The sequence below is a fragment of the Rhineura floridana genome, chromosome 10, assembly GCF_030035675.1.
Source record: "Rhineura floridana isolate rRhiFlo1 chromosome 10, rRhiFlo1.hap2, whole genome shotgun sequence".
NCBI classification, from domain to species: domain Eukaryota; kingdom Metazoa; phylum Chordata; class Lepidosauria; order Squamata; family Rhineuridae; genus Rhineura; species Rhineura floridana.
Window position 1 is genome coordinate 47,432,266 of NC_084489.1, and position 12,501 is coordinate 47,444,766.

Consider the following 12,501-nt stretch of genomic DNA (forward strand, 5'->3'; position numbering starts at 1 on the left):
CCAAAAAGCAGATCAGCTGTAGTGTGAGGGTCTGGAACCTAACCCAGTGATCGCACCAGAGGAGGAGGAGATCAGATCTTCCCCTCCTCGGGCGCGATCAGCTCCAGCAGGAGTCTGATCGTGCCAGAAGAGGAGAAGATTGGCTGTAGCGAGCTACAGCTGATCTTTCCCTCCTTGGGTGCGATCACCTGGAGTGCGCGAGTCTGATCGCCCCTGAGGAGGATAAGATCAGCTGTAGCACGCTACAGCTGATCTTCCCCTCCTCCAGCACAATCAACTGGAGTGCGGGGAGCTCCAGCCCCCCCTCCAGCTGATCACCCCACTGGCACCATATTAACGGAACGCCAAAAACCGGGGTGCCAAAAAGCTGGGCCCTACTGTACTGTTCACGATGTTTTCTTTTTTGAGAGGAAAAGGGCTTTCCCTCTGCCCAGTGCCCACCCACCCAATCTCCTCTCCTCCCCTTACCCCCTTCTCCCCCATTCCTGTTCCTCCCACAGGTTAGTTTCACCTATCCTAACCACAATTGCATACGAGTAAAATCCCACTGAACTCAAAAAGCATGCAAATGACCAAACCTGCTCTCCCCTCCTCTCCTCCTCGCTCCTATCCCCTCCCTCTTGCCCCTCCCCTCCCTCCCCTTCCCCTATCCCCTTCCAATCTGCCCTCCCCCTTCCCCTCCTCCCCCCATGGTCAGTTTTGCCTATCTTAAGCATGATTGCAGAGGAGTAAATCGCATCGAACTCACAAAGCATGGAAATGATCAAACCTGACTCTCCTCCTCCCTCCCATCACCTCCCTTTTGCCCCTTCCCTCCCCCTTCATTTGCCCCTTCCCCTCCCCTTCCAATCCCCACCCTCTCCTTCCACTCTTGTCTCCCCTCCCTCCTTCCCTCTCCTCTCACCTCCCCCTCCTCCTCCCCCTGGTCAGTTTTACGTATCCTAACCATGATTGCATGGGAGTAACGTGCCTCTATGGTGAGTGATGGCAATCAGCCCAAATAACAGAAACAAGATATGTGCTGTGATGATCTTGTTTTAGCAGGGAGGAAGCAACAATATTAAGACAGTTATAGTTCAAATAGCCACTTTAAATATGTTTGATTTACTTTGCAATTTTAGTGAAGTTTCCTACAGTGAATCGTTTTCTTTTGCTTCTGTTTCTGTGAATATGTGAAGTATAGCAACACTAAGAAAATCTCCAAAAACACTGTGGAATAATGGCACTGACTATTCTACAGAATAGTTTCCAGTGGACATGAGGAGTGTCTCAGTTTGCACAAGATAAAACAGTGGGAGGTGAAATATATTCTAGCAAAATTCTAGGTGTGCTCTATATTTTTAATTGACCATGCCTACCTTTCCTTAAGTGGAGTGGTTTAAGCATAGCAGGCTGAAAATATCCATCTTGGGCAGGCCAAGTTTATTTTTTTGAACAGCTAGATTCATTTCGTAAGTAGTAACACACTGTAATCAATCTGATTTTACATCAAACTGCCGTTTCAGATTCAACTGTTAATGCACCTAAAATAAAAATGGAACATAACCTCCAGTCTGAAACACAAAAGGCTGCCTTCACCATCATATGACATTGACCAATAAAAAGGCTTTGAAATTAATAAAAAATAAATTTGACACAGATTTCTAGGACGAATAATGAGAGAAATATAATTTTCTAGGTTAGATCCTCTGTAGAAAGAGTAGTAACACAGGAAAGAAGCAAAGTAAGAAGAACACCAACAAACATACAAAAATGTAATTCTCCATCTTTGGAGATTGCAGGTATTGCCACCACTCACCATATGATCAGACACACGTTACCAAATTCTTCCAAGATACACAGGAAGTGGATTGGACTGTGAAAGACCAGCCCAAATTGTGTTTCCATTTTGACAAATTTGTAGGACAGTACAATATCACAGAGAGGAGGTCAGGTCTCCTGCTCCCCTGGTGCATTCACTATATCTGCCCAATTTCCCTGCTTTTTCAAGTTTGATAGAAATATCTGTTGGCTATAGGTACATTCTTAAACCACAAGGGATTTTTTTTACCTATTAGTGAATCTATTTTATCTTGTTAAGTTGCTTTGAGACTTTTTTCCCTATATAAAGAAACTAACAAATATAAATAATAATAATAAAAATTATTTTATAGTCAGAGGGCATCTAGCCAGACCTATGCATGGTTACATCTACTGCTATCATCATCTAAAATATGTTATCCTTTTCTACAACAAAATGGAGCTCATTCCCAAATAAATGTGTTTAGCATCAGAGCAGCACTAGCAAACTTCCTTTTCTTCCTGAAGTTATAGTTTAAGTGAGTTTAAAATATGAAACTATACATGCTCAGAGTATTTCTTTTTATATAACACGGGTTGCAAGCAATTTTTCTTTGTTTTCTGCCCTAATATACCAGGAATGTAGAAGTAGATGTAAAGCATAGAGAGGAGGGTAGAGAAATGTTAATTCTTTGCTTCACAACTGAAGTAATATACATGGCCATCTAAACGTGTTACCACATTAAACCATTTAATCCAGGGTCTGAAATTACCTACCTACACCTACAAGGTTGCTTGCTGCATAGAATAGAATCATAGAATCATAGAGTTGGAAGGGGCCTTGTAGGCCATCGAGTCCAACCCCCTGCTCACAGCAGGAAATCCACAGCTAGAGCATCTCCCGCAGATAGCTGTCCAGCCTCTGCTTGAAGACATCCAGCGAAGGGGATCCCACCACCTCCCTAGGCAGTCGGTTCCATTGCCGAACTCCCCTTACTGTCAAGAAGTTCCTTCTAATGTCCAATCTGAATCTACGCTCCTGCAACTTAAAACCATTAGACCTAGCCCTACCCTCTGGGGCAGCAGTGAACAAATCTGTACCCTCCTCTATGTGACAGCCCTTCAGGTACTTAAAGAGTGCAATCATGTCGCCCCTCAGCCTTCTCTTCACCAGACTGAACATGCCAAGTTCCTTCAACCTTTCCTCATAAGACTTGTTCTCCATACCGGCTATCATCCTCGTCGCCCTCTTCTGAACCCGCTCTAACTTGTCTATATCTTTCTTAAAATGAGGCGCCCAGAACTGAACGCAGTATTCCAGATGAGGCCTGACTAACGCAGAATATAGTGGGACTATTACTTCCCTCGACTTGGAAACTATAGCTCTGTTTATGCAGCCCAAAACCGCATTTGCCTTTTTTGCCGCAGCATCACACTGCTGGGTCATGTTCAACTTGCGATCCACTACAATTCCAAGGTCCTTCTCACACGCACTACTGCTAAGCCAAGTATTTCCCATCCTGTACCCGTGCATTTTGTTTTTGTGGCCTAAATGCAGAATCTTGTATTTGTCTTTATTGAATGTCATTTTATTAATTTCAGCCCAATTTTCTAGTCTATCCAGGTCCCTTTGGATTTTATTCCTGTCTTCCATTGTGTTAGCTATCCCTCCCAGTTTCGTATCATCTGCAAACTTCATAAGGCTTCCCTCCACCCCATCATCTAAGTCATTGATAAAAATGTTGAAGAGTATCGGCCCCAAGACAGAACCCTGTGGCACTCCACTCGAAACCTCCTTCCAGTCCGAAGCAGAGCCACCGACAACCACTCTTTGAGTACAGTTTTCCAACCAGTTGTGAATCCACCTGACAGTATTTCCATGTAGTCCGCATTTGACCAGTTTGCTAATCAAAAGGTCGTGGGGGACTTTGTCAAACGCTTTGCTGAAATCTAGATAGATGACAACTACGGCATTTCCACCATCTACTAAGCCAGTGACCCGATCAAAAAATGAGATGAGATTAGTTTGACAGGATTTTTTCTTGACAAACCCATGCTGGCTCCTACTAATCACAGCATTGTCATCTAGATAGTTGCCAATGGACTCTTTTATTATCTGTTCTAATATCTTTCCGGGTATTGAAGTCAGACTGACCGGCCTGTAATTCCCCGGATCTTCTTTTTTACCCTTTTTAAAGAGCGGGACGACATTTGCCCGTCTCCAATCCTCCGGCTCCTCTCCCGTTCTCCAGGATTTCTCAAAGATGATGGCAAGAGGTTCCGAAAGTACATCAGCAAGTTCCTTCAATACTCTGGGATGCAGTTCATCAGGCCCTGGAGATTTGAACTCATTTAGGTTAACTAGGTATTTCCTGACTATCTCCTTATCAATCTTGAACTGCAATCCCGACCCCTTATTGAGATTGCTACCGATGCAAGGTTGCACACTGTTCCCTTTTTGGGAGAAAACGGAGGCAAAATAGGCATTGAGCAGTTCTGCCTTTTCCTTGTTATTTGTCAACATTTTGCCATCCTCATTGAGCAGCAGTCCCACCGTTTCCTTGGTCTTTCTCTTGCTTCGAACATATCTGAAAAACCCCTTTTTGTTGTTCCTCGCTTCCCTCGCCAGCCTCAGCTCATTCTGGGTTTTAGCTTTCCTTACGCTATTCCTGCAAGCCCGAGCCGCTCGTCGGTACTCTTCCTTGGTGATGCGTCCTTCCTTCCATTCTTTATACATGCTCTTTTTTATTTTTACCTCCTCCACCAGTCTTCCTTGTAGCCACATTGGCTTTTTCCGATGTCTTCCGTTTTTCTTCCTCTTTGGAATTGTTTGCGATTGCGCTTTTTGTAATATGCTCTTCATGAACTCCCACGCTTCTTGGGCTTTTTTCTTTAGTCTATCTAGCATCATTTGCCTTTAGTCTATACCTTTGGGATAAGGCCCTATAACATTTTTCATCACACTTAAGAGACAATTCATACCTGAGAACATTTCATGTGATCCTTTCTGAGCAAATTGGGATACAGAGACTGAATGGAGAAATGGTATTTATCAGAGATGCAGCTGTGATTTTCATGAATGAAGCACTTTGGGGATCTACATTGATCATGGAAATAATAGCAGAAAGGCATCCCTGTAGATCTATTTCATACATCACATTTCACCCAACTATCCTTGAATCCAGAGATGGTCAAGAACCCTGTGGGAAAATCACAGCCAATTGTGTGAAATAGCCCTAAGGCTTTTTTCCTTCACTACTCTATCTCACTTCTACTTTTAAATACTCTTTTCATTTGTTTTTTCTCCCATTCAAACTAAAATGAAGCCAGCAATCAGAGATCAGAATATGCACACTGAAAATGAAATAGAAGCCAAAACCGGTGTCCCTGGATTAGAGCCAATAATGCAACCACCACTCCCTCAGTAAACGAAGTAAGATTAACTTGTTTTGCCAAAAACACATTCAAAGTGATCCAGCATCCTGATCCCCTTTGACATTTGCAATCGTCACCCAGGTCTCACTGAACTGGTTGGATGTATCCTTTGATATGGATGGAGATCCACATCACCTTCTGAGCCCACTAATAGCTGCATTAGTTGCTCACAGCTAGAAATGGACTATGGCATTTGACGCAGAGTCATTGCCAAAAGCAGTTTAGGTCAAACACTTAAGGTTTGCACCAGTTATAACTTGGACTGTGTGCCCAGTCATATGCCTTGATCCAAAGCTCTGGACTCCAATGTGCAAAAAGACCAGAGCTGGGGAAACGCTGAGTGTGTTACCATATATTGAAAGCACATCTCCCCCCCACACACACACACACAGAATCCTAGGTGCTATTGTGTATCCCTCACAGTTACAATTTCTGGCACCTTTAACAAACTACAGTCCCCATGATTCTTTTGGGGGGTGATTTCAATGTATAGTATTTATATAGACTTTTTCAGCCTGAGGGCAGTAGAGTAGGGGCAAATTCAGAAGTGCAGAGTCGCTTCATAATAGACACAGCCTCACAGCCACTCCCCCTTTCCACTTTCCCTTTTCTCCCTTGTTGTCCATGTCATCTACAAGTCCGCACTCCACTTCAACAAATGTCTCTAAGAGCCAATCAGCATGAAGGGGGAGGCTGTGTGTTACCTACTAAGGAGAGTCTTCTCAGTGGCTGACTCACCTCCTTTCTCTCTGTTTGGCTCCAATCAGCACAGAAGAACAAGGACTCTCCTCAGTGACTAATGTATTTCCCTTTCATGATCATTGGCTCATGCACAGACCTGGCTGGGACCCTGCTCCACAAAAAGTAAGGGGTCTATGACCCATTGACTCTGGATGATTACACTCCTGCCTGAGGGCCACATTCCCTCATAGGCAATCTTCTGGGGGCTGCATGCCAGTGGTGGGTGGGGCAACAGAAGCAACTCCCCTCTTTGTACAGGCTACAGTCCAGCCACACCATGGTCGTTTCTGTGTGTAGAACTCTCCATCCAGACAAGCAGTATCACTATTCAAGGACACATTCTAGCCAGGTAAAAGAACTGGGGGAGGGTGTGGAGCAGGGCCTGTGAGTTGTGTGGCTTGGGGGGAATCCCAAAGGCCAGCCAGGGAGGTCTGCGGGCCACAGATTCCCTACCCGATATACACCAATGAATAGAGTAATGTCATTCTTTTTTGTGCTGGACAGCAGTCTATGTTCAGAAGCAGTTTGCTCCTGAATACCAACTGCTGTTCAGAAAAGGGCTATTTTGCCTCCATATCCTGTGTTGTGAGCTTCCTGGATCTGGTGGGCCACTGCAGCAAGCAAGATGCTGGACCAGATGGACCTTTTGATCTGATCCAGGCCTCTGTTTGACAGTCCTGTTTGAAAGAGGGCTGTCTGGCCCAAAATACAGAAGCATGAGAAGAGAGCTAGAGGGGCCTTGAAGTGGCCCATCAACAATTACTACCTGGAGGACAGACTGAGCTGGCAGGCAAGTCACCTGGCCTGTCTTCTCCACTATGTGAACTGAATTGTGTTCTTATTTAAACTATAGTAATTATCTCAAAATTAGCAGGAATCCATGTGATTTAGCATATGCAAATCTGGGTCCTCTTTCTTTGATGATGTGCAATTTTTGGAAATGACCAAGTGGCTACCCTATCCAGCAGACCTCTCATCCTCTTCTTAGTCCTTCCCAAAGATAACTGCTGCAGGTTCCCAAAGATAACTGCTGCAGGATCAGGCTGGTGGCCACCCAGATGTCTATAGGAAGCATGCATATGCACCTCCAACTAAGTATAATACTTCATACATCTGGTGAAATGGACTGTAATCCACAAAAGCTTATGCCACAATAAATGTGTTCGACTTTAAGATGCCCCAAGGCTCTTTGTTGTTTTTACTGCAAGAGACTAACATGGCTACCCCTCTAGAAAATATTATTTATATGACTGCTTCATTTCATTGGTTTGGTTGTTCAGTCATCCCTCTGTTTTTTGGACTCCCACACAATGTATTCAGATTTTGGTTGTAAAAATATCCTCCTTGAACAACCTCCTCTGGAACAAGCCTATTGATTTCAAAGCATAAATGGGTTGAATATGCCAATCAAAAAACATGTACAACCACATATGGCATTCTTGAAGAGGTAGATGTTTGCAATATTGAATATAGCTCCTCATTAGCATTTTCTTTCAGTTCACTTTTCCTCATTTATTTAATCCCTTTATCACTTTTATTTGCAATATGCCAAATATATTCTCATCTTTCAAAAGTGCAATTATAATTTCCTGTCAGAGGGAGAGAAAAGAAGGGGGGGAGATTAGCAGTTTTGCACACCAGCTGAACCAGATGCCTTCAGAAAAACAGCAGCTGTAATTTGAGGATACACATTTGAATTTCATTCTGTAATAGAAGCCAAATATGCCTATTGCAAAAGGCTTGAAAGCTCTTTTCTTCTTTGTTTTTTGAGCCCCTTTGTTTAGTTCGGTCCCTTGTTGAACCATCCTTTCTGTTGGAGAGAAGCAAATAGGGCTGAACTTATGAAAGGGAAAAAAATATCATCACATTTCACCAAAGTACCATAGGCCCTTCTAGGGAGAGAGTAGTGTGTGTTCTGCAACATGTCACTGATGCAATCATAGTGCATTTGTGGTGGATTTATACTGGACCACCTACACCTCATTCCACTTTACCAATTGTTCTGTGATGCTTCCCCAATGTTGTCGCATTATTGCTGTCTGGAGGGGCACTCTTATCCTCTATTTCTTCTTTTCATCCTCTGCAGGTGAGGCAATGGATGTGCTGAATCAATGCTTGGTTGTGATTATGGACTGGATGAGGGCCAATAAACTGATGCTTAATCCAGGCAAGACTGAGATGCTGTTGGTGGGTGTGGAGTCACACTTTATTTGGGGGTTCACCTGGACCCATTGCTGTCACTTGAGGCACAGGTAGCCTCAGTGGTGTGGAGTGACTTCCATCAGCTTAGACTGGTGGCCCAGCTGCGACCCTATCTGGACAGGAATAACCTAGCTACAATAATCTATACTCTGGTAACCTCAAGGCTGGATTGTTGCAATGTGGTTTACGTGGGGCTGCCTTTGAAAACAGTTTGGAAGCTTCAATCAGTGCAGAATGCAGCTGCCCAATTGTTGATGGGTTCAAGGTGAATAGAGCATGTAACACCAATTCTGTTCCAGTTACACTGGCTGCTTGTATGCTTCCAAGCCCAATTCAAAGTGCTGGTTTTGACCTATAAGGCTCTTTATGGTTCAGGACCCAAATATCTTTGAGAATGCCTTTCCCAATATGAACCTATCCAGGCTCTTAGATCTTCTGAGACCCTTCTCCAGGTCCTCCCTCTGGGGGAGGCTTGAGGGTGGTGACAAGGAAGAAGGCCTTTTCAGTTGTGGTTTCCCATCTGTGGAATATGCTCCCCAGTGCGGTCTGCCTGGAGCCTTCATTGCATCTTTTTTCCCTTGCATTTGATACACTGATGCTGTGGTATTGGTGTGCTGCCAAAGCTTTCTTTGGCTGTGTGGGGATGGTTATTGTTTTATTTTACCTTTATTTTATTTTATGTATGATATGTTATTTTGGCTTTTAATTAATGCTGATGAAAGTTAAAGAGGAAAGCACAAAAGCAGGACTACAGCTGAACGACAAAAAGACTAAAGTAATGACAACAGAAGATTTATGTAACTTCAAAGTTGAAAATGGGGACATTGAACTTGTCAAGGATTATCAATACCTTGGCACAGTCATTAACCAAAATGGAAACAATAGTCAAGAAATCAGAAGAAGGCTAGGACTGGGGAGGGCAGCTATGAGAGAACTAGAAAAGGTCCTCAAATGCAAAGATGTATCACTGAACACTAAAGTCAGGATCATTCAGACCATGGTATTCCCAATCTCTATGTATGGATGTGGAATTTGGGCAGTGTAAAAAGCGGATATGAGAAAAATCAACTCATTTGAAATGTGGTGTTGGAAGAGAGCTTTGCACATGCCATGGGCTGAGAAAAAGATAAATAATTGGGTGTTAGAACAAATTAAACCAGAACTATCACTAGAAGCTTAAATGATGAAACTGAGGTTATCATACTTTGGACACATCATGAGAAGACATGATTCATTAGAAAAGATAATAATGCTTGGAAAAACAGAAGGTAATAGAAAAAGAGGAAGGCCAAACAAGAGATGGATTGATTCCATAAAGGAAGCAACAGACCTGAACTTACAAGATCTGAACAGGGTGGTTCATGACAGATGCTGTTGGAGGTCGCTGATTCATAGGGTTCCCATAAGTCATAGTTGACTTGAAGGCACATAACAACAACAACAACAACACTACTTCTATTCTTCTTTTAGGATAAGCCTTCATAAGGCAGCTTAGAGGCTGATCCGCATGATCTGTGCATTCAAATAGCCCCCACACAGATCAAGCTGGGCTATGCATTTCTTGTGAATACTTTCCATGCTGGAACCACATGCAGTTCCATGTTGTCCCATTAAGACACAGGGACACAGGAAGCCGCCTTAAACTGAATCATGCCATTGGTCCATCTAGCTTAGTATTGTCTACAGTGACTGGCAGTGCTCCTCCAGGGTTCAAATGAGAACTGTTCCAGCCCTACCTGGAGATGGTAAAGATTGAACCTGTGACTTATTGCATGCAAAGCAGATGCTCTACCACTGAGTCGTGCCCATTCCCATTACAGGTATTGCAGTGTGAACATTGCATCTAGCGCTGGTGCCAGATATTCTGGTGAACATCTGAGAAAAAGCTATTTGATGCTTCAAAGTTAAGCAACAATATCGGATGTGTATTTGTGTTGCAGTTGACAGTTGCGCAGCACGTTCCACACCAACTGTCAGAGCCTTGAAGCACTGCTCTTGCACTAAAACTACTGGAATGGACAGATCTTGCAGCAATGCCACCGTTTCTGGTTTCCCATGCTAAGAGGGATTCATTTGCTTTGATCTCAGTAGATTAACAAAAGCCTATTGGAGGCAAAGAGATGGCCACACTCATATTCTGTATAGACTCATGCCCTAAGGAATCAAGGAGAGGCCAATCAATTTCTTTGGTAGTAGAGGAAAAAGAGGGTTTTGCTGTAAAACCATAAATATCATACACCAAAAATAATGAACGTTGTTGTATTTTCTTTTATTTATTTCTTCATAAAAAAACTTTTTCTTCATAAAACTGCCCAACGCGTTTCGGCTTTGGTTAATAGCCTTCGTCAGGGGCTACGACATAAACATATTTACACATATCATTTTTAAATATATATATATATATATATATATATATATATATATATATATATATATATATATATATATATTTACACATTATAACATTATTAATGACAAAATATTTTTCATTTTAAAATTACTTACACTTCACTTCTCCTAGTGACGTCTCTTTCTTACTGTCATTCACTTTGTTCTTACTATTCTAATATCTGAGGATCTCTTATGAAAGGCTTCGTTTTGCATATGAATCATTGCTCAGCTGTTTTGTGTATTCCTTGACCCTTGCTTGCGTTTCTCTAAAAGGGAACGTCTCCCAATTCATTTATGTTTACAAAAGAGGAAGAAAGTCTATATCTCCATTCAAGCCTGAAGGGGATAAAGTTTGTAAAGTTAAAATCCACCACATTTCCCCTTTTAAGAGTAGTTTGTTGTCTTGTTTTCGTATTTTTTCTACACCCCAAAATTTAAAGTCTTTTACTGTATGATTACACTCTGAAAAATGTTCAGCCAACGAAGATCCCTGTCTCTTACATCTTATGTTACTTAGATGTTCTCCTATTCTTGTTTTTAAGGATCTTGATGTCTGTCCTACATATAATTTGGGGCAACTCCATTCTATGATGTATATCACTCGTGTGGTTGTGCAAGTGGTAAAATGTCGTAGAAAAAATTCTTGTTGATTTAAAGGGTTTGTAAAAGATAATTTCTTTTCTGTAAATTTACAATAGTTACAGTGTCCACAGGCATGAAGTCCTGTGGGCACTGTAGCATCAAATATAGTTGTTTGTATTTTTTGATGTTCTGTATATGTACTCCTGATTATATGTTCTTTTACATTTTTTGTTCTTTTGAATGAAATTATTGGTTTTGCTGCACATCCAGGAACATGTCTCAAAATATCCCAATATTTTCTAATGCTATGTTGTAGTTGTTTGGTGACATGATTATAAGTCAAACTACAATGCATTTGTTTTGGAACTTCTTTAGTTCGTGGTTTTAAAAGGATATTGCGATCTTGTTGTGAGGCTGCTTTGAAACTATTTTCTACTTTTTGTGTTGGGTACCCTCTGTTTATTAATTGTTGTTTAAGGGACTGTGAATGATTTTCAAAATCTTTTTTGTCACTGCAGTTTCTTTTAATGCGTAGAAATTGTCCATATGGTAAATTATTTTTCATGGTTATTGGATGTGAGCTTTCATAATGTAAATACGTATTCCTGTCTGTAGATTTTTTGTACATATTTGTTATTAATTGTTGTCCACACTTAGCTATTTCTAAATCTAAAAAATGTACAGTGGTGTCATCATATACAGAATCAAATTTTATATAGGGGTGTCTATTGTTTACCCATATGAAGAATTCTGCTAATCTTTGTATTTCACCTGTCCAGACAAAAAATACGTCGTCTATATATCTCAACCAACTCTTTATATTTGATGTAAATTCACATGAATTCATAATCTCCCATTCATAGTCTGCCATAAACAAATTGGCTACTTCTGGTGCCATGGGGCATCCCATGGCCACACCTGTCTTTTGCCAATAAAAGTCGTTGTTAAATTTAAAATAATTTTTTTCTAAAGTTATTTCTGCTAGGGTACACAAAAAGTGAGATGGTGGATGTTTAACAGATCTTTTTTCTAATGTTTCTCCTATAATTCTTATTGCTGATTCCTGAGGAATGTTTGTATACAAGGAACAGACATCCATATTTTGGGGTGTAGAAAAAATACGAAAACAAGACAACAAACTACTCTTAAAAAGGGAAATGTGGTGGATTTTAACTTTACAAACTTTATCCCCTTCAGGCTTGAATGGAGATATAGACTTTCTTCCTCTTTTGTAAACATAAATGAATTGGGAGACGTTCCCTTTTAGAGAAACGCAAGCAAGGGTCAAGGAATACACAAAACAGCTGAGCAATGATTCATATGCAAAACGAAGCCTTTCATAAGAGATCCTCAGATATTAGAATAGTAAGA

The 12,501-nt window shown here is 41.5% G+C and overlaps 1 protein-coding gene across 1 annotated transcript in view; it reads right to left on the reverse strand.

Moving 5' to 3' along the window:
* The window catches only part of LOC133365026 (uncharacterized), a 49,143-nt gene extending 38,414 nt beyond the window's left edge, over positions 1-10,729 (reverse strand). Inside the window, exon 1 of the mRNA XM_061586219.1 lies at positions 10,663-10,729. The gene's annotated coding sequence lies outside the window, so the exon portion shown is untranslated. The remainder of the gene's footprint in view (positions 1-10,662) is intronic.
* Between the last annotated feature and the right edge of the window lie 1,772 nt (positions 10,730-12,501).